This window comes from Sorex araneus, chromosome X (genome assembly GCF_027595985.1).
Source record: "Sorex araneus isolate mSorAra2 chromosome X, mSorAra2.pri, whole genome shotgun sequence".
In the NCBI taxonomy this organism is placed as follows: domain Eukaryota; kingdom Metazoa; phylum Chordata; class Mammalia; order Eulipotyphla; family Soricidae; genus Sorex; species Sorex araneus.
In genome coordinates, this window is record NC_073313.1 from 114,467,120 (window position 1) to 114,490,195 (window position 23,076).

Genomic DNA, 23,076 nt, shown 5'->3' on the forward strand with positions numbered 1-23,076 from the left:
CATCTTTGACAGTTATAATAATAATAATGTAATTGAAGGTTTTTTTAGTGAAATTATAGTACTGTATTTTTCCCTTTGTTCATATTTCAACATACCTCTAAGTGTTAAAGAAAATAGCTAACTCATTATTTTAAAGTTCATTCTGTGCTTCTCATGGATAGACATGGAGAGTTTCATGTAAGGGAAATGAGTCAGAAAGAGAGGGACAGACATAGAAGGACTGCACTTATTTGTGGAGTATAGAATAGCATAATAAGAGGCTGGAGAAATCAGTCGGGATGGGAGATGTGTGCCAAAAGTAGATAATGGACCAAACATGATGACCTCTCATTGTGTTGCAAGCCATAATGACCAAAAATAGAGAAAGTATGGGGAATATTGTCTGCCACGGAGGCAGGGGGAGGGTGGGAGAAGGGGGGGTATAACCTCGGATATTGGTGGTGGGGAATGTGCACTGTCGGAGGGATGGGTGCTTGATCATTGTGTGATTGTAACCCAAACATGAAAGCTTGTAACTATATCATGGTGATTCAATAAAAAAATTTTTTTAATAAAAGTTCATTCTGTGTATCGCATTTATCTCTGCGGCTATGATTTAAGTAATTTTTATATCCAAATACCCAAATATTATTTTTGTAAGTATATGAGTTTATATGCATTTGAAAATAGCTATTCCAATCCTTTTATCAAAATTATTTGCTCTGAGTGTATGCACATGACTGCACACGTATTCCTAAATTCCCTAAAGCTCTGTTCCTCTCGAGAGAGACACTGGCACGCAATTAGTAATGCTACTAGATATTTTAATCTCTCTTAAATTCAGAAGTTTGCCAATTAATAAATCACTGTATCACTGTATCACTGTCATCCCGTTGTTCCATTCATCCCAGCCCTGAGATTTTAGCAGCCTCTCCTTACTTGCCCTTCATATAAAATATTTATTTAAAGTAAGAAAGTCTGGCAAAAGTAGAGACTTTTATTGACAATTGCATGCATTAAGATTACAATAGAAACTCTAGTGATGCCATCTGAACAGAAAGCAATGATTTACTTATTGGTAATGGTAGGTAATGAATTGACAGCTTATGGTGAGAATCAAGCAATTATCCACAGGAGCTGCAGATCTGCTTGCAGTAAAGTCTTCCTGTGTCTTCTTTACCTTAGTGGCTTTCTCCATTTTTGCCAACTACTCGTTCGAAATCATCCACATTTGCTACTTGAACCGGACTACCAATTAAAGTAAAATGATGAAATTCCTGTTGTTTCTTGTTCACCTGGATTGAACTGAACAAATATAGTTACACTGTGAACATTCTGAAACTTCACATATAGAAATGGGACAAAGCCATCTTCTTTTATATCATCCTCTGTTAGTTCCAGAGATTTAATTGGTTCAATTCTTTCTGCTTCTTTAAAATTCATAGATTTAGTAGACTGGCAATTCTTTTCTTTTTTTTTACTTTATATGAGTTTTATTACATATTTAAATGTATTTAGCCTAAACATACTTTTATTTATTAAAATGCAACAGTATTTTTGAATCATATAAGACTCACTTAATTGTCATATACTGTGCAATGGCTTTAAGAATATATAAACTAATCATTTACTATTTTTATAAAGGAAGACTGTGTCTGCTACACTTAATGAGATTGAACTTTAATCTTTTTAACAGAAGGCAAATATATAAGCACTTTTACAGATCTTTTAAAATGATTTATTTTGTCATTAAGCATTTAAGGACAGTGAACACTGCAATAGCTGAGAATGTTTTACTAACCAAACCTAAATACATTGTATAAGAATCAATTTATAGAAGGTATGCTTGACACATGCATAATATATATACTTATGTATATATACATAAGTATTTATACATATATACATATGCATATATACATACACATATAAATGCATATACATACAGACACACACACATACATATATATGTATATGTATATATGTATATACACATATATATGTATGTGTATATACATATATATATGTATATATATATGCCCAAAACGCAGCAGCAATGAAGAAGGAGGAGAATGAAGTGACAGGGGAGCAGAAAGAAACGGACAAAAGGGGTTATTATTTAAGGCTTATAGATATGATGGTGTAGAAGTTTTTTCTTTTTAATTTATTTTTTAATTAGTGAATCATCGTGAGGGTACAGTTACAGATTTACACATTTTTGTGTTTGTGTTTCCCTCATACAATGTTCGAGAACCCATCCCTCCACCAGTGTCCATTCTCCACACCAATGAACCCAGTATCTCTCCCACTCCCCAATCCCATCCCCCCACCCCGCCTCTGTGGTAGGGTATTCCCTTTTGTTCTCTGTCTTTTTTTGAGTGTTGTGGTTTGCAATAGGGGTATTGAATGGCCATCGTGTTCAGTCTCTTGTCTACTTTCAGCACGCATCTCCCTTCCCAGGCGAGATCTCCAACCACATTTTACTTGGTGTTCCCTTCTCTATCTGAGCTGCCTTTTTCTCCAGTATATGAGACCAGCTTCCAAGCCATGGAGCCAACCTCCTGGTACTTATTTACACTATTCTGGGGTGTTCACTTCCTACTCTGTTATTTTATATTCCACAGATGAGTGCAATATTTCTATGTCTGTTTCTCTCTTTCTGACTCATTTCACTTAGCATGATACTTTCCATGTTGAATCACTTATATGCAAAGTTCATGACTTCATCTTTTCTAACAGCTGCATAGTATTCCATTGTATAGATGTACCAAAGTTTCTTTAACCATAGACTGGTAATTCTTAAAAAATATTTTGAACCGTGACCATTATCTGTTCCCTGAAATTTTATTTAATACAGCTTAACAGGTTGACTGAATGCCACAGTAATAAGTAACTGTTCATCACAGAGTCCAAGAAACTTGGTTGTTTTAGGTAAACAGTTGTTAAACCCATACTTAACAATTTCATCAAGACGTTCACAACCAGAGACTGGGGTACAGGGCTTAGGGCACTTCCGTTTCACGCAGTTTACCTGATTTCAATTCCGGGCATCTCATGGTACCTTGAGGATTGCCTTGAGCCACTGGGCCCAGAAGAACAGAAAACATCATAGTCACTTTTGTTAATAAAAGCCATTAAAGATTAGAGCATTTTGGAATATCTGCATCCTCACTGCTTCCAGGATAATTTTCTAAAGGCTGTTTGATTTTTCCTTCTAATGCCACAGCATCTGCTCCTTGATACTGATCAATTTTTATTTTGTTCTGACAAAACAAAAATGTAGGTTTGGCTGATATATGGCTGGTGGCTGCTGTCCCCTGACAACTAACAACCCGAGAGGGCAAGGGGCCTCACTCAGGAGGGCCAAGGCCTGGACAATGGTCACAACTCTGCTTCCTGGGCCCTCAATGTTGAGTCATGCTAGGGAGCTGACGGACTTTTTGTTTTGTTTTGTTTTGATTTTGGTCCACACTTGGCTATGCTCAGAACTTCCTAATGACTCTGTGCTCAGGGATTATTTCCGGTGGTGTTGGAAGGGGTGGCATATGCAGTACCAGGAACGGAATCAGGGTTGGCTACAGGCAAGGCAAACGTCTTACCTTCTGTGCTCTTTGGACTCTATTTGGCAACTTTTACTGAGTTCAATTTATTGAATGTTGTGTTCCTTTATTTTTCATTAGCTTGGGTTTTTGGTGTAGTATATTAAGAATCTTGTGTAATACACAGCCATAAAGTTTACATTTATTTTTTCTGCTGAGAAATCCATTTCAGCTACCTTCATTTATGGCTTGATCCGTTTTGAATTTATTTTTTATATGGTTTATTCTTTTGCAAAAGAAATGTTCAACTATTTTAGCATGACTATTTGAAAAGATTATTCTTTCAATTTTGTCATAAAGCAGCTTATAATGTAATGGCAATTTCTTGGCTGTCAATTCTGTTTTACTAATATAACATCGGTCTGAATGCCAGTACTGCACAGTCTTGTTTGCTAAGTCCTTGGGTAAATTTTGAAATTACAAAATGTATATCCTCCAACTTTGTTCTTCTCTCCTAAGATTTTTTTTTCTATTTTGGGCCCTAATATTTTCATATGAATTTTAGGACTGGTTTCTTCATTTCTGCAAGGAAGAGTAGTGAAGTTTTGGCAAGGATTTTATTGACTGACTATAGTTTTGGGTAGTATTGCCATCTTAGCAATATTAAGCATTAACATACCAGATGATTTCACTCAATTTTGGAATATAGAGAGACCAAAGTACCAAATAGGCAGTATTGAATGATGACCAACTCTTGGCCTTGTATTTAAAAATTTTAACAATAAATAATGTGGGGAGAGGTGGGAAGGATTGAAAATAATACCAGAGGTTGGCACTTTGCTGGTAGTGGTATGGCGTAAACTTATGCATTAATCCCATAAACATACACTATTACAACACTATTGCAAGCATATTAGCTAAATGATAGTAAATTATTAAAAAAAATACTAGGTATTCTAACCTCTGCTGCAAACCACAACACCCAAAAGGAGAGAGAGAGAGCAAAAGGGAATGCCCTGACACAGAGGTGGGGTGGGGTGGGGGGAGGATGGGGTGGGAGTGGTGGGAGGGATGCTGGGACCATTGGTGATATAAAATGGGCACTGGTGGAGGGATGGGCACTTGACCATTGTATGACTGAAACGCAAGCACGAAAGTTTGTAAGTCTGTAACTGTACCTCACGGTGGTTCACTAATAAAAAAATCTAAAAAAAATACTAAGTATTCTAAACCACTGATATAGAATTCCTCTTTATTTATGTAGGTTTAAAGTTTCTTCAAAAATGTTTTGTAGCTTTGGGTAAAAGTTTTGCATTTTTTGTTAAATTTATTCATAAGTTTTATTCTTTATGATGTAAATAAAATTGCTTTTATAATTGAAATTTCACACTGCCAATTTTATGTGTTGTTAAATAACAATTCAACAGTTAATTTTATTTGTTTGTTCATTGTGGTGTCAGGGATTAAACTTCAGTCTCATGCATATAAGACAAACACTGACCCTGTACTTAATGTTGAAGATATAATTGGATTTATTAAATAATTTATGAATCATTAGCCAGAGAAATAGTTATTATAGGGGGTAAGGTGCTTGCCTTGCATGCTCTTGACCTTGGCGCTGCAAATAGCTCCCTTAGCAATGCCAGGAGTAATCCCTGAGGACAGAGCCGGAGGTAAGCCTTGAGCAACCCAAACCAAAAATAAACAAATCAGCAAATAAATAAATAAAGTTTGTTGAATCAGACTGCATCTTATCTAGCAAGTATAAAGGTTTTGCAATATGTTATACAAAATGGGAGCTTTGCTAGTCAGAAAAAGGGTGGGAAGAGGCTGTGTAAGACTTATTCAGATAATATTTTTTTAAAACAGACTGTTTCTAAAAAAGCGTTTCCTTTCCCCTCAATGAAAGAAACTTTGGAAGAGCAGATAAAAATATTAAAAGCAGATGTTTTTCCTAATATATATTACATTTTATCTAAGATCAACATAGACCATGCAGACTTCAAGAAAAGCTATTGCCTTTATTTAAGGATTAAGATTAGTCAAATTTAGGGAATTTCCAGAAATAAACTTTTTAGCAGGGAAAACTGTCTTCTGATAGGACAAACATCTAGAGCATCTAATCAGATGAGTCATATGAGTCACCTGATAGATCTCTTTCGTAAAGTTTCAGGACCCCATCCTGTACCTTATCTCAAGAATAACAGCACCCAGTCTTCCCCGACTTACTCTAGAATTACTCTAGATGTCCCATATATGTTTAATTAAATTTGTTCATTCCCACCCTACATATGTGCCTGATGTTACTTTCTTTGCTGAACCAGATGGAATAAAATCTTAAAAGGGCAAGGGAAATTTACCCCTATATCCTGACATCATTAAGCAACAATTCCACATCCGTCCTTACTATACTCCCTAGAAAATTTATCATTTACTAGCTGCTAAGAGCTGTTCTATTCCATATATTTCATAGAAGTAAAATCAGTCAAATCTTGTTCTTACTGAGGGGTGGCTAGAGCATTTATCTTGCAAGTATGTGGCCAAGAGCTTGATCCCTGTACACATCTGTAGCAGACATCATCATCCCTTGTATCACTTGTTGTTCCGTTGCTCAACGATTTGCTTGAGCGGGTGCCAGTTACGTCTCCATGTCTCCATTCGTCCCTGTCACATGCTAGTGTAGCCCAATGGCGTTTGTAATGTCCAGGAACAAGACATCATCATACATTGTAAAAAATACAAACGCATGTGCTCAGAAGGGTGCGACGATGTGCGTGTTGTTCGCGGGCTCTTGGGGCGGCTCTGGCTCTCTCTCTCTCTCTCTCTCTCTCTCTCTCTCTCTCTCTCTCTTTCTCTCTCTTTCTCCACTAGCGGTTGGTGCTCTCGAGCTGCTGTGTATGGACTGGATCGGGATGGCTCCTTCTTGTGCTCTGCTTCTGTGTGTGCAGCTGTGCTCTCTTCTGTCTGTCTCTCTATCTCTGTCTCTGTAGTCTCTCCTCTGGTCTCTTCCGACCTCTCTCTGTCTCTGTTGTCTCTCCTCTGGTCTCTTCTGATCTCTTTTCTTCTGATCTCTCTCTCTGGAGCCCTTTTCACTCTCACTTCTGACTCTGCCTCTTACTTCTGACTCTGACCCTTACTTCTGACACTGACTCTCACTCGCTTTGTGCTCTTTCTTTCCCCTGCTTCTGGTTCCTATGACTCCCTGATTCTCTTTCACTCTGTGCTCTGCTTCTGTGTCTTCCTTCTGCTTCTGTGTCTTCTCATCTTGTTCTCTGTCTTCTCTCATGCTTCTGTGTCTTCCTTCTGTGTCTTCTGCCCCCTGTGTCTTCTCCCCTACTTCTCTTACAGTCTTAGTTTATATAGCAATAACATAGGATGGTGACACAACTGGTGGGTTGAACATTAACAAATGAACAAAGAGGGGTAAGACAACTCCTCCAGGAGATCTAAGGAGTGGTTACGCCTCTATTAAATCTCATCTAAGTAGATTATTCCAGATTACTAGGAGATCTGCTTAAGGGTGGGATCCAAACAAGGGTGTGTCGATTTCTTCTTTTCTCAGGGAGTAATCCACTAACATATTTGTAGTAAATCTACTTCAAATATTTCTAGCTATGTCATTCTGTATGAGCACAGTAAGAGTATAAACTTAAAGTTTGGTTCTTCCTGAGGACATCTCACTATATTTTCTAGACAACAGTCCTCAGGTCAGGTTAGTCTTCCTAACCCCACAGGGTCCTAGTCTTGTCGTTACTTTTGGATCATGGCAGCATTTGTCTATGACCACGCTCTCAACTTATAGTTGAGTATTGTGGTGCTTTGACCTGGCCCATTTCAATGCCAGGGTAGCTCACAGCTTGCCCTGGGTCTATTCTGTCCCTCATCAGGACCCTGCTTTTGGGGTATAGGGACTAAGGGCAACTGAGTTGAGAAAGCAGATACCCAAGAGTAAATATTATTGGAGTCAATCAGCTCCCAAGTTACAAAGCATAATATTAACTGTGTTCCTGTGTCCATACAGAAAGGACATTGCTTTAAGGTAAACTAAGTTCCCTGTGCCAAGGCTGTAAGGACAAACCCAATGTTATCCTACAATATTTGACATCATCATACATGAAAGCAATCCAACTGCACTAGCATTTGTGTAAACTGCCTATTTGTCTTTTGTGGCTTAACATAAATTTTAGATTTTTTCTACTTCCTTGAAAAATGAAATTAATATTTTGATAAGCATTGTGTTGAGTCTATATGTTGCTTTTGGTAAGATAATTAATGTTTTATATTTTAAGCTATAAATGCAGGATGTAGTTTAATCTCTATGTCTATTTATTTTATTAATGTCCCTCAGATTTTTATTTTTGATCACACCTGGAAGTGTCATAACTCAAACCTGACTGCTCAGGGATCGCTCGTTGTGGAGTTCAGGAGGCCATATGAGGTGCTAGGTATTGAACCCAGGTTAACTGAATGCAAGGTGAGGATCCTGAGCACTGTGATATCTGTGCAATCCCAAGTTTTTAGCATATAGGTCTTTCACCTTTTTTGTTAGGTCTACTCCCTTGTATTTCAACTTTATTTTGCTGTAATTATAAATAGAATTGTTTTCTTTTTTTTCCAGATTTTATTTGGAGGCTTTTCTTTTTGGGTCACACCGGGCGACATTTGTATGACATTTCCAAATGTAAATGCACAGGCGTTATTCCTGGCTCATGCACTCAGAAGTTATTCCTGGCAGCGCTCAGGGGACCATATGGGATGCTGGGAATTGAACCTGGGTCGGCCGTGTGCAAGGCAAAGGCCCTACCCGCTGTGCTATTGCTCCAGCCCCAGAATTGTTTTCTTAACTTGCCATTTTTATCTTTTAACTTTCTTCCAATTGTTTATATAAATGCAACACTCATCATCATCATCACTTTATATGATCCTCTGATATAAAAAAGTTTCCAACTTTTATAAATCCATAAATTTATTTATTTTTTTCTTCTCACATTTTTGGTGTCATATCTAAAAAGTTACTGCTCAATACAATGTCATAAATTACTCCCTCAAGTGCTCTTCTACTTTTGTTGCTTTTTTTTAGTTTTACATTTAAGAGTGTTATATTCCTTTTGATTTGATTTTTGTATACCGCGTGATATAGAGGTGTAACTTAATTTCTTTATTTGTGTGCATCCCATTTCTCTGCCTCCCTCTGCCTCTGCCTCTCCCTCCCTCTGCTCATTTTTAGAGATGTATTATAGCACTTGATATATTCCAAGATATTGCGAATTAGTCAAATTTCCTTTTTGATTTTCTCAGTATTGACATTTTGTTTCTCAAAACTTTCTTATAAGGTGCGCAAATAATTAAACTAATCTTCATTGTCTAAGGGAGCAATTCCCATAAGACACTCACTAATTTGGGTATCCTGAGGACGACAGATTTCGGACTTCACAAGGTCATTCTCAGACTCTATAATTTCTAGAGGGGCTGGAGCGATAGCACAGCAGATAGGGCTTTGCCTTGCACGTGGCCGACCCCGGTTTGATTCCCAGCATCCCATATGGTTCTCCAAGCACTGCTAGGAGTAATTCCTGAGTGCAGAGCCAGGAGTAACCCCTGAGCATTGCCAGGTGTGACCCAAAAAGCAAAAAATTTCTAGAATCATAAGTCACAAAACAAAGCATTACATTTATGATTTCAGATTTATTATGGCAAAGAGACACAAATTAGAACCAGCCAAAGAAAGCAATGCATAGAGTAATGTACAGACTGAAGTTTGGTTTGTACTTCATTCTATGTATGACATTTCCAAATGTAAAGCCTCAATCTTCTTGAGGGGCCTATTTTCTCCCTAACTCCTTTGATTACATAGAAAGTATATTGCCAACAAGGGAAGTTGACCCTACTATTTGGTGTCTCAGATTTTAAGTGGGACTTGGTTATTACCCATGGGCTGACCTTTAGTCTCCAGTTTCTAGAAAGGTCAGAACTGATGGTGTGTGGTTTAACAGTCCTTGTTGTAATCATAAATCATATTGTTAGACTTGGACTATCTGCTAATCAAAACCCTTAAGGGGAACAAAGTTATACCTTTATAGCAGAATCTTACAGGGACCTATAGATAATTTTTTGAAGCCTAGAAAAATCGTCATTCTCTTTGGGTAAAATTTAATTTTTCATTATATATGGTTCTTGCAGATTTATAATTGTGTTTATTTTACCTGTGACTGATCATTTTCTTTGTCTTATGAAATTTCTTTGTCTGACAATATAGCATATATTTAAAAATCTATGAGACATGAATCTTTGTCTTATGAGTTAGCTAGAGAAACTGCTCTGATTTTCAGAGGCATTCACTTTAGCTTTTATTCTTTTATATTATGTATCCTTAGTATGTAGCACATATTTTGAAAAGAAATTTGGCAATGTTCTTGAATTACCTTCACCAAACCTCTGCCCTAAGGGAAGTTGATTTCTGTCTCCTGCAGTAGCTCTCTCATCTGGCTTCTCACCAGGATTTGCAATAGATTTTTAGTCTCCGACTTGCACCCAAAATTGACAGTTCTTCCTTGGTAAAAGTGAGAGCATAAAATACGTCAAGTCTCTGGTTCTTCTATTTTCTGGTTCTTACAATTTCTATTTCTAAACAATTTAACATCTTCTGCCTTCTTTCAGATCATTTAAAAATACCTTTCTCATTCTGTCAGGTATTCCAATTATCACAGAAATTCTTTCACCAAATTGAAGATATTTTGGTGGTGATGGTTGTGGGAATAGGCAGTACAGCATTCAGTGCTCAGGGACAATTCCTGGTTGTGTGCTTCAGCAGTAAACCCTAGCTATGCTCAGGGGACCACATGTGAATTCAAACCAAGGTAACAGCACTTCTCTTTTTAGGGGCTGCAGCTTTATATATGCAAATGATTTAGCTCTTCTACTATCTCTCAGGTTCCACACTGAAGATTCACTTATTCTCCTCCGAATCTTTTCTTTCCCTACTAAATAGACCAATATATTTTTACCTCAAATGATATATTTTCAAAACCATGGCCATTGCAATTACTTCCACTGGACATACAGATTATTATTTTTGATGCTGTATGATCAAACAGTAGAACAGAAATCATTCGTTCTATCATTTGAATATTGAAGCTCAATTAATATAACCAAATGCTGCATTGGCTATATTTCAAAAGCCATATAAAAGAGTTCTTTCATATTAATTTTGTGGATAACTAACGTATGCACAACTCTTTCATGTGAACATTTCCCCACGCTATCTTCTAGCTCTCTGTACCTATCGTTGTATGGTGAAGTGAGAGCCGAGAAGTAGCTGCCTCGAGAAGGGCATCTACCTTTTCCCTCTACCCAGCTTGGTCTCCCCAGAGAAGTACTTAGAAAATCGAGGGTTGATGGGTGCGTTATGAGCTCCAGCAACTTATAAACCTTCCGGCTCACAAGGTCTATGACATGGTCATCACACCACACCTGTTTTCCGCTTGTTTGGCTCAGCTTGAGGAATGATCCCTATTGTTCAAGTTCTTGGCTAGAGAGGAATTGCTCTTTGCAGGAAAAAAAAAAATCATTCTTAAATTTAGCCTCAGCTTTCCAGGAAAATGTCACCTTACTTCACAAAAAAGAATTTCAGGAAAAGATAAATAATGAAGTTAAACAGTTTTGTCAGTTTTACGTAGTGCTTATGGGGGGTGGGGGTTGGGCAGAAACATATCATGATCTCCAGAGGGGAGAGCTGAGAACACACATCTCGGAGATGTAAGCAACCCATCTCCCCTTGTATGGAGAATGTGGGGAATATGGAAGCACGCTGCTTGCCTTTGCTGAGTTGGTTTTTGTAGGTTTTCTCCCAAACTGCACCCACAATGGCGCGTTCTAAGTAGATAAGTCTATTGCTATGGTGTTGTCAAAGGGAAGAGCTTGAAACTTTTGGTGGCTCACATTCCTATCACTTTCACAAGCCTTTGTTTCTCCTGGAACTTCTCTCCCGAGTGGGATTCCATCTTCTCTGGGCCTGTGCTGGCACCATTTAGTCTTATCACACCTCAGTTATGGCTATAAAATGGACCCAGCCATAACACGTTTTGCTACTCTAGGATTAGTGACAGAATCACTTCTTTAAATGCCATTTTGGTTCTATTACTTCCTGAGAACTCATTGCCAGTCCCATCCTCCCCCCCCCCCAGCCCCCCATCTACCTTACTGCACCGTAACTCTCTGTAAACTATTACTAATGTATATTGAGTACTGTGCTACATAGGCATTAATTCCTTTTAGCCTCACGCCAATTACCCTGTAAATCAAAGTATTGTCCCTGTTTTACCAATAAAGAAAATGAAAAGTATAACAGGGTTCCCAAAGTCATACAGCTGATTAGGGTCATTGATTCATTTTAATTTGTTTGGGACTTTCCAAGGTTTAGTATCAAAAGTAGAGTTACAATAACATTACAACAGCATTCATATTTATGCTTTTAGTGTGCTAAGTTACCATGCATTCACCATCAAAATGCAAAGACCCTCCACTACTATCCTGATGTCACCTTTAGTCTACCAGTTTTTTCTTTATCCACCCAGCTTCCTCCCTCCACCACTTAGAAGCACATCATTCTTTATTCAAAGTACAAGATTTTTGTCATTGGTACTGTCCATTCTTTTATTTGTTTCTTTATATAACACATGAGAGAGATCGTCTGGTACTTGTCTTTTTCTCTTGTTTGTTTCATATAACATAGCCTCCTATAATTCCATCCATGTGGTAGCAAAAGATAACACTCCATCTTTTCTTATATCTGAGTAGTATTCCATTATGTATATGTACCACAATTTCTTTATCCACTCTCACATGTTGTTGGGCATTTGGAAAATTCAAGATCTTCATTACTGATTTATACTGCATTCTTAAGAGGACCAATATATTCAGATGTTTGATGGCATGCTGTGTAATTTCGTATTTTGAAAATTCACTTGGTTTTTCTGTGTGTTTGAGAACAAAAACCTAAGAGCAGTGTTTAAATGTTAGATGGATGTGGTGTAATTTCAATACAGAAGGAAGAAAACTTCTGAAACCAATTCTGCTGACAAATATGGGTGAATTGACTATGTTTTGCAGTTGTTTCATGTATTCTTTATTGAGTATGAGATGCTAATTATGCACTTGTTCAGTTTTCTTCTTATCTGCTTCAAATTATTCAAATCTTTGAATGTTGTTTTCTCTTCAGAGAGTTTCATATAATTTAAGCATATATTCTAAATTCATTCACATTATTTAGAATTGTACTTATATGCCTTTAATCAAGATAATTAAATGGCAAATTAATTATTAAGAACTGTCCCATTTTTTTTTGACGAACCAAGATAGTTTTTGTTGAACAAAACTTGCTTGGAAAGATGTGAGAGGGGAGAAAGAGGGAAAATATATCTTTAAGAGAGAATATAGGATTTCTACAGTGGATATATGCCAGCAAAGAAACATAGAGGCAAGTAAGTAAGATACATGTTTAAGGGAGAAGAAGACCTTGAAGAGTAAGCCACTGTCTCAAAACTTTGAAGCCTCTTGCAATGAGAAAAAAACCACAAGATAATATATTGACACATATGGAATCTTTAAAAACAAAAGTGAAGGTAATTCTGCAAGAATTAAAATAACATAGATCAAATAGTTTTTAATGACCTGTTATGACCTTCAGATGACCTTTCACCTGACTACTCAATTGAAAGTTTAGCATAGAATATCTAGGAAAATGGCAACTTGCTACAATCTTGTATCCAACTTTTCTTGGGTATTTTAAAAATAAGAGTATGTCAGTTTAAGACTATTAAAGCATAAGTCCCACAGGGCTGGAATGGGTAGGTGTGTTGCATTGCATGGGGTTCTGTCGCAAGCATCCTGTATGGCCTATATGACCTATATGTCTGTATGATCTCCCTCCCTCATCCCCCCACCCCAAACCTCAAGCACGAACAGGAATAATTCCTGAATGTAGAGGCAGAATCACTGCCAGACATGGCCCCAAACCAACAAACATAAATTCACATAGATACACACACACACACACACACACACACACACACATACACCAAACTACACACAAAGAGAATGAATCCCTGAAGGGCTATTTTTTTTCATTACTTTACAAAAATAGATAATTTGGTCATATTTATAATGCTTATAAAAAGAAATTCATTTCTTCAGCACATATTTTTAACATATTTAATTTTAAAGAAAATTATTTCGCAGTTACCTGTGTAATATTTATGATGGGAATGTTGAAAGTTCACACAAATTTTACTAATTTGTGTTTTGAAAATTAGGGTGGCAATAAGATAATTACATAATTATATGAGGCTGCTTAGACTTAAATTGCTGGCCTTGGTAAATTAACTTCACAACTCTATCATGATTCTCTAAAATAATGTATACATGGTGATGATGGTAATGATAAAAGTGCCCACATCAAGGACTGCAAAAATGAAAATAAGTTTATGTAACAGAAGCAATTGTTTCCAGTCTCAGCTGCATTTTGCAATCATTTGGTGAGGCTTAACATCTATAAATTCTTGAAACAACTCCTAGATTTCATATTTAATTTATTTTCATTGAGACCTGGTCATTGGTAATTTTATAGCTCACAAGATGATTGTAACTGTGGCCAAGATTAAAAACCAAAGATCAAAAGTAATTTTAAGGACACCTGGCAAATCTTAAGCATTTTACAGATGTCATTATTATAGTCCTCAAATGGTGGTGTTATATTTTTATGATATTTATAAACAACATTAACAATGTATTTGTGAATGAAATCTTCCCTTCACATATTAAAGCATAATATTCTTTTCTCAATAGCATAATATATTTAAGATTTTATTTACAAAATTTATTTCTTATATTGCTTTGATGATTTTCTTTACACTGGTAGGTAAAGGCAAGCTAAAATCCAACAATTCTGACCTGATGTATACAGATAAATATGCAATTTATTCTAGGTTTATTCCAAAAACATTATCTTTTAAGTATTAAATGCAGAAGGTTTTGTTTCCCTGTCCCATTTTGGGTTATAAACCTAAGTGACATATTTATAGGGAAGTCAACCTCCCAGTCCATAGAGAACCCATGTGTAAGGTCCTGATAACCTCCCACCCACTACATCATTGAAGTAATCTGATTATTATCTTGTAACTTACTAAGAGTTCATGGAGATTAAAGGATTTTCAAACTCTAGACAGGTCTTTAAAAAACAGCGTGGTCTTTAGAAGACAATAAACCCCCCTAAATTTTGTTATATTTATCTTATTAAGGAAATAAGTCAGACAGAGGGAAAAATTCTTGCTCTATGAGTTCATGTTGTTACTCCCTTTGTTGACCAGGCCAACTGCTAACAGATTTTCATTTTAAACCTAGGAACTAAAATGACTAAAGGATTTGAACATATATGGTTCTACTTCCAAATAGCACGCACACGAGATTCTGCTTCATCATAGAGATTTGGAGAGGAGTTGGGGACATCATAAACTTTCAGACTATAGAAATGGGCAAGGAAGAGAGGCCAAAATGCAGTCTGAAATTAACTTTACTAAAGCAAAAGCTGAATTGCTGACATGTAGTGGTGGGAAAATCACAGTTTACCAAAATTAACACTTTGCAGTTTTTACTTTATTTATCAGTAGACCCAGTCATCTCATTCAACTTATTTCCCTCTTTCATTTACAAGAGATCAAGAAAAAAATAGCTAAAAACATCGGGAAAGCCAAGATAAGTCATATTTGATAATACTTTTAAGAAAAAGTGATAATATCCGAAACTTACCTTCAAATGATTAAAAAAAAGACCCCACGGTGATTCACTAATTAAAAAAAAGAGAGAGAGGAATGAAGGAACAGGGAACCGAGACTGGTTAGGAGTCAGTTTATTTTTCTCTCCTCCCCAACATAGTTCAATTTCTCCCCTTATAGCATAGTAATTTCTCCTCCTTTTTCCGCGGCATAGCTCATAGCTCGGCCTCTTCCCTTGCAGCATAATAATTTCCATTCCCCCCTTTTCTCCCTCATTACAGCATAGTTATATAGAAATCACGAAGGGTGGGGGTACACATAAGTGGGGTTAAACATTGTCATGACAACAAACAGAGGTAAAGCCCCTCCTTCAGGGGAAGATCTAGGGTATTAACTCAAGGACAAAATCTCATTTGAGGGTTCAGCACTCCAGATTACTAGGAGAATGACTCAAGGGTGGAATTCCATCCAGGGTGTATTGCTTTATCCTTCCCTCAGATAGTAATCCATTTAAACATAGTAAATTTACTTCTTACTAGTATTTCTAGTCATTTTGTATGAACACAGTAAGAGATATATTAAACTTAAAGCTTGGCCCTTCCTGGAGACATCTCACTGTATATCTCAGACTACAGTCCTCAGGCCAGATTAGTCTTTCCTAACCCCAGCAAGGTCTTTATTCAGTTACTTCTTTTTGGGCCATGATGAAGTTTGTCCATGACCATGCTATTAACTTATTATACTTCTTATGATACTTATCTTGTCCCTTTACGATGCCAGGGTAGCTTACAGCTTGCCCTGGGTCCATCTTGTACCTCACTGGGACCCTCCTTTTGGGGGTGTTAGGAAGTAAGGGCAACTAAGGCATAATTCAGGTAAATATGACAGATGTCTAGGAGTAAATATTATTGCAGCTAATTAAGTCCCATGTTACGAAAGCATAGCATCAGCTATCTTCCTGTGTCTAAACAAAAAGGACATTGCTAAATAAACCATGCAAAAGACATAAAGGAAAGAGAAAAGTTATATAGAATTTTTAGTTCCTGATGGAATTGGGTGTGCCTCAGGGGAACTGTTGTGGGAATAACTAAATAAACCTAAGCTCCCTGTGGGAGGAGCAAGGACAACCCAATGCCCAATGTTATCCAACATATATATATATATATATATATATATATATTTATTTTTTAATGGAGCGGGTAGGGCTTTTGCCTTGCACATGGCCGGCCCAGGTTTAATTCTTCCACCCCTCTCGGAGAGCTTGGCAAGCTACCGAGAGTATCCCACCGGCATGGGAGGGACTGGCAAGCTACCCGTGGGGTATTGGATATGCCAAAAACAGTAACAACAAGTCTCACAATGGAGACATTACTGGTGCCTGCTCAAGCAAATCAATGAGCAATGGGATGACAGTGATACAGTGATTTTTTAATGAATCATCATGAGATACAATTACAGACTTACAAACTTTCGTGCTTACAAACGATCGAGTACCCATCCCTCCACCAATGCCCATTCTCCACCACCAATGTTTCCACTACCCTCACCCAATCCCCCAATTTTTTTAATAGTGGCCCAGAGAGATAGTACAGTGGGGAGGGCATTACCCTTGCATATGGCTAACCTGGATTCTTTTTTTTCTTTTTTGGGTCACACCCAGCGACATTCAGGGGTTACTTTGCACTCAAGAATTACTCCTGGCAGTGCTTGGGTGACCATATGGGACGCTGGTAATTGAATCCGGGTTGGCAGTTAGCAAAGCAAATGCCCTACCCACAGTGCTATCGCTCCAGCCCCTATCCAACATACACTGAAAAAGAAAAACATTTATAAAGCTTATATATGAGAATCTAGTAAAGTATAAACACACATCAACTGAATTCTCTTTTCAATTTTCTATACTCAGCACCTAGTAAAACCGTTGGGAAAAGTAGAAATAGTTACTGATAAATCCATGATGGTTTCTCATAACTACTTTTCCTTGAACGTGTTTGAAAACTACCCTATTAAAACTAACTGTTTTATTGTGCAGCTTTTCTCTTGTTTTGGAAACTAAGTCTATGTTTCTTTATATTCACAAATATATCTCCTCTCTTTTATTTTATATTTTGAGTGCTTGTCTTTACTAGGTACTATGCTGGATATATAGTGATAAATAAAAGACAAAATTACAATCTATTACTATCTAGTGACCTGTTTAATCACTATCACTTTTTCTTTAGTTTTCAAAAAGTATGCCGTTTACACTTCTCACTCTTTCACTCCAATGCTCCAATGAATCTGAATTTTTCTCCTTGACTTTGGGTCTTTTACCTCAGCTCTACCTCTTGAAGTCATATATATTTTGAAGGAAGGGGCTTGCACGCCACCACATGGTTTATCAGTGCTTATTCCGGGCTCTGTGCTCAGGTGTCACTCCTGGTGGTGCTCAGGGGACCCAATGCAGTGCTTGAGATCTAACCAGGGTCAGAAAGGCAAGCGCTTTAACCTCTCTACTATTTTTTCTGACCTAAAGTCATATATATTTATTTTCTTTTTTTATTGAGTCACCATGAGATATACAGTTATATATTTTTAGAGTGAAGATTAGATAAATTCACTAAAAACTTCTTGAGATCTTACAGACAAAACTGATTCTCTCATAACACCAAACTAGCCACATTTTATCCATATATATAAAAATGCTTTATACTTTGGTTTTAAAAATACCTTATTCCAGTCACAAGCCAAAGAAGGAAGGGGTCTGTTTTATTTAAGTTTTATATCGCAAACAGACTTTAGTGCTGTGTCTGCTATTATATATGCTTGCTGAATGTAACTGAGAGATATTCAGAATAACCGTATGTTTACATCCATAAATTTTTGTCACATTGTGAAGTGCCATTTAAGCCAACACTTAAAAAAATCTAATTTCAAGTGGCACAGAGTTTTCTTATTAAGTAGTAGTTTGATCTTAGAATGCCATTTGATATCACATTTATGTTACCCTTTCAAATTGAAGGCCATTCTCTTTGAAGAAAATGGTATTTGTGTCATTCTGGCTACTCTTTTGTCATCTGGCAATATTGTGTCAGTTGATTCAAATAAACACCTTACTGACTTTTATTCTTTCTACCATAAATTTAGCTGAAAGCATTAAAGTATTAAACCTTTTAGTTCCTTAGTATGTTTCCCAATTTCATTTCAGAGATTTAGTTTGGTTTATTTTATTTGTACGTGTTTATTCCATGCATTTTGTTTCCTCCTTTACTTTGTGATGGTTTTTCTCAAAGACAATTTAGGAAAGATAGTTTAGCAGGTAAGGTACTTGCCTAAGGTGTGAACTACACAGGTTTGATCCCGAACACCACATTATGGTCCCCTGAGCACTGCTATAGGTTAATATATAAATTTTGTATAAATTACATATATTTATTCATTTTCATTTTTAAAATTTTATTGAGTCACTGTGAGGTAGTTATAAGCTTTCATGTTTGGGTTACAATCACACAATGAACAAACACCCATCCCTCCACCAGTGCACATTCCCCACCACCAATATCCCCGGTATACCCCTCCTTTCCCACCCTCCCCCTGCCTCCATGGCAGACAGTATTCCCCATACTCTCTGTATCCCTTTGGGTTGCAACACAGACACCAAGAGGTCATCATGTTTGGTACATTATTTACAAATCTATTAGTATATAGATTACCACATAATGTATCAATATATAATACTAGTAGTATAGACTATAGAATAATTAAAAACTATTAATATAATGGCATGATTATTATTTATATTTCTCAGGGCCGCATGCATGCAAGACATGTGATCCAGACCTTTGAGTTACCGCTCCAGCCCTGGAGCCTGTAGTCTGATCTCAAGCACATTGGTTTTAAATCCTTTTCCAAGTGGGGATTTGGGCCACACCAAGTTTTACTGCTCAGGGCTTACAGCTGGCTCTCTGCTGCTAGTGGTATTTGGAGGGACCATCTGCAGTCCTGGAGATCAAACCAGGTCAGCCACTTACAAGGCAATTGTCTTATGAGTTAAAATCTTGATCTTGACAGTTATTGGAATTTCTTTATCTGTGACATTGGAACATGCAAATTCAGTTCCTAAGAAAATATGACCACAAGACATAATGTAATACAGTACCTGGTACATAATAGACTTTTACTATTAGTAATCACTGTATCATTGTCATTCCGTTCCTCATTGATTTGCTCGAGCAGGCACCAGTAATGTCTCCATTGTGAGACTTGTTGTTACTATTAGTAATAATTGTAAATATTAGGATAAGATTTTTAGGACTAGAGGTTCTGCAATACTAAGTAGAGATGTGTAAAAGAAATATGGTTGGAATTTTTGGCATTATTCTAAATTGTATCACTGTAACACTGTAGCACTGTCATCCCACTGTTCATTGATTTGCTCAAGTGGGCACCAGTAACATCTCCATTGTGAGACTTGTTACTGTTTTTGGCATATCAAATACACCACGGGTAACTTAACAGGCTCTGCCATATGAGCGGGATACTCTCAACTGGAGCGATAGCACAGTGGGTAGGGCATTTGCTTTGCATGTGGCTGACCCTGGTTTGATTCCTCCATCCCTTGGAGAGCCCAGCAAGCTACTGAGAGTATCCTGCCTGCATGGCAGAGGCTGGCAAGCTACCCGTGGTGTATTTGATATGCCAAAAACAGTAACAAGTCTCACAATGGACACGTTACTGATATCTGCTCGAGCAAGTTGATGAACAACGGGACGACAGTGCAACAGTGCTATTCTAAATTGTATCCTTGGATAACCTGAGGAAATGTATAGAGTTCTGGTCATAATACCTCACAATATTGTTGTAAAGAAATAAGTGGTTCTTATAGAGTACTTAGCTTTATTCTTGGTTTATTGCAAACACTTAATGAGTATTAGTGTGATTATTGTTAGTAATATATGGACAAATGCCTCTAGAATGTGAAAGACCTCATTTTGAGACTTTTAGGATTCTAATGCTAAAATATTAAAGTAATAATTTGGAGTAGACAGGTTTGGAATTTTTGCTTCTCCTTTACAATTTACTCTGCTCACTTACAAAGAGTTTTGATCATTTTTCCTCGGGTCCCTTTTTTTTTAGCTGTTAAATTGATGAATGTTATTGGAGTTAAAAGTATAAAAAAATCAATCCTAAAGAACATTTGCAATGCAAAATTGCTGCACTCAAAAAGTGTTTAATAATTTGAATGCCAGAACTACAAGCAATTTTTAAAACAGACTCTCACATTTATATATCATTTGAATTAGCTGATATTTATACTACTCCAACATGCTTCATTTCCAAACACACTTGCATAATAATTTTATATATTACATTATTTTACACCATTCCTTATTTTGAGTATCTTTGTGTCTCCTGATTCACAAGTAAAATCTTTTTTAAATTGTTCCCTTTAAATTTTTTGAGTGCTAAAAATTACATTCTATGATGCAAGTAGACAAGGCACTGTAAACATACTAAAAATACATATGGGGGCCATGACAGTACAGTGGGTGAGGGCATTTGTTTGCCTTGCACCGGGCCAACCTCAGGTTTTATTCCTGATATATCAGATGGTCCCCTAAGCCTGCCAGTAGTGATCCCTGAACACAGAGCCATAAGCACTGCCAGGAAAGACCTCCAAAGAAATAGAAAGAAATAATCCTAGGAGTTGTTATTTTTGTTTTGTTTTGAGGGGGCTACATCAGGCTCTGCTTAGCTTACTCCTCCTTAGGGATCACTCCTGGAGTACTTGGTGGACCATACAAGGTGCTGGGGATGGATCCGAGGTCTTCTGTGTGCAAAGCAAACATGTTACTTGCTATTTGCTGTTCCCTGTACTGTCTCTCTGGGCCCAGAAGTTGTTATTTTAATCTGGTTGTACAAAGGACTAAGGAAGGGAGGTAATATTTTCATTGTGCAAGGCTAGGTGCTAGGTCCTCTACATACTTTTATTAAAAGTAGAGAGATAGGGGGTCCAGGTAAGATATGTTAGGAAAAGCTCTGTCTGATACCTAAAGTGGTCCTAAGGCATGATGGTCTTCAGACAGAATTCCAGGCTCAGAGCATGGACAGATCCCTGCCTGACAGGGAAGCATCTGGATCCCCAAGAAGAGGTTCCAGAAGTACACAAATGCTTTGATAGTAGCTCAAGAATGGACTCCTTGAAGTTAGTTCAATGATTTTTCCTAGAAAAAGCCCCATAAAGTCCTGCTTATATAAAAATTGAGGCAGAGGTGTGTATAGGAAATATCCAGACTTAACTTTCCTCAAAAGCCACTCTAAACCTTTTCCACTGCTGAGAAACCCTTGTTCTATCTTCAGAACTTCTTCTCACTGTGTCCCTCTCTATTTTCTTTATCTCCTGAATAAAACTGTTAACTTCACTCTTAGGATCCTCCTGAAATTCTTTTCTGTAAGGGAAAGGAAATGGACCTGTAAAGCCTAGGTAAGATTAAAGGCTGACACAATCTGGAAAAAACCGGAGTGCCCAAAAACAGATGACTGGTTAAAGAAACTTTGGTACATCTACACAATGAAATACTATGCAGCTGTTAGAAAACATGAAGTCATGAAATTTGCATATAAGTGGATCAACATGGAAAGTATCATGTTGAGTGAAATGAGTCAGAAAGAAAGAGACAGACATAGAAAGATTGCACTCATATGTGGAACATAAAGTAGCAGAGAGGTACGAGCTAGCAATGATGCAACCTCTGGCAGAAATCTCTCAGGACTTAGTTACTAAAATACTAAAGTACAGAAATCCAAAATCTTGTGGCCGCTATTGTGGCCACACGACCTCATATCTCTTCATTCTCAGCAATGGAAAACAAATTGTCAAATGCTTCCTTTCCAGCAGGTCCGACTTTGAGGGGGGAAACTCCAAACAATAATTGTGAGGTTTTTTTTGTTGAAATACTGAATGTAATCAAAGTAAAGAGAAAGTAAAGTGAAACTTATCAGCTACACAGGTGGGGTGGGCGGTGGGGGGAGGTTTACTGTGGTTCTTGGTGGTGGAATATGGGCACCGGTGAAGGAATGGGTTTTCGAGCATTGTGTAACTGAGACTTAAGCCTGAAAGCTTTGTAACTTTCCACATGGTGATTCAATAAAATAAATAAATTTAAAAAATTAAAGGCTGACTTTTCTTTCTTTTTTCAATTATTTTTTTTTGCTTTTTGGGTCACACCTGGCATGCACAGGGGTTACTCCTGTCTCTGCACTCAGGAATCACCCCTGACGGTGCTCAGGGGACCATATGGGATGCTGGGATTCGAACCCGGGTCGGCCGCGTGCAAGGCAAACGCCCTACCCGCTGTGCTATCACTCCAGCCCCGTCTTTTTTCAATTTTTAAAAAATTTTAAAAAATCAATCACCATGATATTACAAAGTTATTCATGATTAACTTTCAGGTATACTATGTTTCAACACTGCTCCCTTCATCGGTGTCCACCAATGCCCCCACTTCAGTATGCCTCCTTCCTACCATGCAATATGCTTCTACAGGAGTTTCTTTCTCTCTCTCTCTCACTCACATCCTTTGCACTGTGGTTTGAAGTACCATTTCTAGTAGGATTTCATAACTTTCTTTTCTTGCGAAGAGCAATTCCGCTCTTCAGCTTGGGCTCATTGGCTCCCCAAGAAATTCAGTGTCACGTGGCTTGGAAGCTGGCCTCACATGCTGGAGGGAAAGGCAGCTCAGATAGAGAAGGGAACACCAGGTAAAGTGTGGTTTGAGAACCCTCAGGGAACAGGAGATATAGACTATAGA

The 23,076-nt window shown here is 37.4% G+C and overlaps 1 pseudogene; it reads right to left on the reverse strand.

The window, feature by feature from the left end:
- Positions 1 to 1,160: 1,160 nt before the first annotated feature.
- LOC101545509 (thioredoxin-like protein 1) lies at positions 1,161 to 22,869 on the reverse strand (annotated as a pseudogene).
- Positions 22,870 to 23,076: the final 207 nt, after the last annotated feature.